Consider the following 4,356-nt stretch of genomic DNA (forward strand, 5'->3'; position numbering starts at 1 on the left):
GGCCTGATATGCAGTGCTCACTATTCTAGTGAACACTATGTATCAGTCCAGCAACCCTTATTGATGATTGGTTGTAAGTCAACCTTATAGACCAGCTATCCTAGTAGCGTGGATACGAGCAGTCTAAGGCTAAAGACTCGAGAGGGCGTGTTAAGCCAGCTGTTTACCACACATATACCCCTTGAACACCAAGTGAAAGGACACCACACAAGTGTTATGAAAATAAACAGTTATTTATTAAGATTCACAACAGCCCTGTACTCTTTATGAGGACAGGGTACTAAGCACAAAACAAAACTCTTATGAAAATACTTAAGTTAGCACAGTATATACAAATGCCCGAGGGGCACGGAAAACCATATACTCTGAAAGTGGAATGCGAAATTACTAGCAGGTAAGTACAGTACTAATAGCCTTTGGAATCGCTAGGACTTGACTATAGAATTGTTAGATTACTTCTAGGAGACCCAGGGGACTCGGGTGCAGAGTGTGCACTCTCACGCGTGATGCGGGACAAAGTCTATGGTAGCTAGTAATTGCAAAGTTAGTGTTCTCGGGCGAACCCGACCTGGTAGGAGGAAAACGAAAGTGGATTCTGACCCTTGGATAGTGAGGCTATGGTGGGGCACCGAAATGCCGAAGTTACCTAGCCCAGGGGCTGCAGCTGCATAGGACTCAAAAGACGTCGGGAATCCTCGTAGACGGACCAGGAGCCTGGAAGAAAGAAGTTGCTGGCAGGCGACCAGTGAAGAAAGTTCGGTGGATCCAAGCCTGGATCGATGGAAGATGACACCTGAAAGCAGAGGGGACCAAGTTCGAGACTACTAGCCAGTAGTCAGTGGGCACCAGGAGGGCACCGGATGGTAGCCACCTCGACAAGGTGAGTGGGTGACGCTGTGATCGCAGATCTCACGGACCAGGAGGCGTTGTCGGCGACCAGGATGGAGGAGCGATCTGTCCCACGATGGATGAAGCTGTCGGCTTCGCTGGACCCAGGGTTGGGCAACAAAGCCTTGGCAAATTCAAGCCCACGCGGTGGACCTAAAATGGCGTCTGGAGTGGACCAGGAGGGTCCGGGGTGCCTCTCTTGAGGAAGGAAGCAAGGGCCAGTCTGGAGCAACCAGACCAGCAGCAGTGATGTCGTCGGGCGTCGTGAAGAAGGCCACAAGCCAGCCGGCTAGTAGCCACACAGCGCGGTGAGCACGCAAAAGCAGAAGGGCCCCACGCAGATCGTGGAGATGCTGGAGGGCTGATCTTCGGTGCTGGAGCTGCTCAGGGTTGGGGCTTCTCGGACCCCAAAGCACTCACCAGTGGAGCACACGGTGGGCTTGTTGCAAAGAAGTCGTGCAGTCTTGGCGATCGTCGGTCCCTCGAGCTCTCGTCGCACTCACAGTTCTCAGCTTTGCTGTAGAGGTGAGTAGAGGTCAGAGGTGCCAGGGAAGCCGGGTCTCGTCGAGCTGGGTCGTCGGATTCGTGAAGAAGGACTTGCAGCAGACCGCAGTGTTCTTAGGATGGTGCCTGCGGATGCAGGGTGACTACTCCTTAGCCACAAGGGAGAATCTTGAAGAAGGAAATCTTGAAGTCCTTTCGCAGAAAGTCGTGTCTTGATTCCAAAGATGATCTAATTTGAACAGGGGGCCCGCTCCCATCTTTATACTAAAAAAGGGGGCTGACCCGGTGACTAGGTCCTGCCTATGGGTGGGACTAGGAGGGGGGTGGTTACACCCCTCTGCCATGCCGGACTTTCCCCAGGCCAGGGGCTGGTGTGCCCCTGGAACTGGTTCTGACCGGCCTATGCGTAGTGAGCACCGGGGTGCCACTCAGCAGTCACCTTCCTGAAAAGCCCTGCCTACCCAGGATACACAAAACCATGTCTGGGACGGTGCTAGCACCGCCCCTGACAGGAAACCCTTTGTCCAGGCTCCCCTCGCTTGAAGGACTCCCAGCTGTAGGGGGTCAGACTCGTGTCTGTGGTGGCAGCATCCATTTTGTGGAGCTGAGGCTTCGTTTAACTTTAACCGGGGTTCACAGTTACATACATGTCGTGTCCCTCTAGAAGGGTGGAATGCTAACCCCGTCGCCAGAATTGGCGAGGGGTTAGTATTCCAATTCGTATGACACCTTACTCGACATGTTTTGATAAAGCAATACCAAAGTTAGCATTTAACCGCGAGGATTATAATGCACTTAAGAGTATATGGTATGCGATATCATGGAACAGCTATTAGGACTTGGTTCCGCAAGCTGCAGACAGGCTCAGCTCATGCCAGAGCACCATCTCACACGATTCCAAGCACTCTGCCTTCAGGATTGTCAAGGCCTGCCATAGGAGTGACTGATAGGAATCTGTGTGTCCATTTTAGGGTTAGGTATAGGTATACTACACCTACAGCAAAGGGTGATTACACGACTTTGCCCCAGCTGTCATGCAGCCAGTTGTGTCAAATTTAGGAGGCCAGCCAGGGGTGGCATAATACATGCTGCAGCCCCTGGCAGCCCTGGGTACACCCATGCCCTGAGTTACAGGGTCTGATAGGGTGGCCCAGTACCAATTGGAAATGCACCTAGGGTACATGGAATCCATTTTACAGAGAGAGCAGTAGGCCTGGGGTCCTGATTGGCAGGGCCCCAGGTCGACTATGTCAAAAACCAGCTAAAACACAGGGCAAAAAGTTGGGGGCAACCATAGTCAGGAGTTACCTTCCTACACATACAAGCTAGCATCAGTAGTTCTAATGCACTTATGGCCCATCCTAAATGGTTTCAAGGTAGGAGCACTAACAATATCATTTTTCATATCCTGAAAGGCCTTGTCTTGTTCATCTTTCCACTCAAAAGCTACCTTCTGCCTCAACAACTTTCTTAACGGTTCCATTTTGGTTGCAACATTTTCTACAAACTTACTGTAGTATTCGCACATGCCTGAAAAAGAAAGTAGTTGTTCTCTATTTACTGGAGCTGGTGCTTTAAGAATAGCCTCTACATTAGATTTCTTAGGAACTAAACCTTCACCTGATAATGTATGTCCTAAATATTCAACTGATTTACAAAACAGCTTATATTTATGTGCCTTTAAAGTGAGACCACTATCCTCCAGTCTTTTGCAAACCTGATCCAAATGTGACACATGTTAGAGTTCATTTTTAGAACATACTAAAATGTCATCTTGGAAACACTTGACAAAGGAATCCAAGTCTCTAAACATTTGGAAAATTACTCTCTGAAAAACAGAGGCCGCTGAGGCTAACCCAAAAGGCATCCTTTTATATTGAAATAACCCCATAGGTGTAATAAATGCAGTGTATTTTTTGGATTCCTCAGTTAACTCTATTTGATGATACGCTGATCTGAGATCAAGGGTGGTAAAAATCTGTGCACCATCAAATGAAGAAACCAGTTCATTAATGTTGGGAAGAGGATGACAGTCGATTATGATATTTGAATTTAATGCTCTGAAATCAATGCACACACGCAAATTTGATCAGGTTTCCACACAAGGACAATGGGAGAAACCCATTCTGAGGACTCAATTGGTTCTATTATGTCCTCTTTAAGAAGGTCATTCAACATCTCCTTCAATTCATCTCTCACATTAAGAGGAACACCTCTCGATTTCTGCTTAACAGGAATTGCATCATTTTTCAAAACAATTTTGTGCGCAAAATGTTTTAACCTTCCCAAATCATCACAAAAAAACTTTGCTATATTTATGACTCCAAAAATGTGTGTCTTCCCTTATATTTTCTTTTCCAACAACCTCATGACTAGTAGTACTTACCATGTCTTTTTCACTACATAAAGATACTGGATCTTTTGAATGTGGGTTGAGAATGATACCTAACTCATATTGATCATGTCAACCTAAAACATTCACACCCTTGACTGCAATGTATAACTTAATCATAGCAGTTCTGTTTTTGAAAGTAAGCGGTACCTTTAAGACACCCTCAATATCAATGATTGATCCATTGAAACTTTCAGCAATGATATCCGAAGGTAGTAGATGTTTAATATCACAAACATCTACAAATCTCTCACTAAAATGTTCTTTAGTAATGATCGTCCATGGCGATCCTGAATCGACCATAAGTTTTATTTCCTTACTATAAACATAAAAAGAACGTATAGACTTCATGCTACCTACAACAACACAACCCCTTTGTACAATAGAAACAACAAAACCTTTGTTAAGTTCTTGAGTTTGATTAACTTCTGTACTTTCACTAATACAAGACACTTTTGTGGGATCTAACTTGTTGGAAGATGTGCGTGTCTGGTTAAAACGTCTGTCTCTACAAACATTGCTAAAATGTCCTATCCTTCCACAAATATTACACTCTTTATTGATAGCTGGAC

The sequence above is a fragment of the Lissotriton vulgaris genome, chromosome 10 (assembly GCF_964263255.1).
Source record: "Lissotriton vulgaris chromosome 10, aLisVul1.2, whole genome shotgun sequence".
Lineage (NCBI taxonomy): Eukaryota > Metazoa > Chordata > Amphibia > Caudata > Salamandridae > Lissotriton > Lissotriton vulgaris.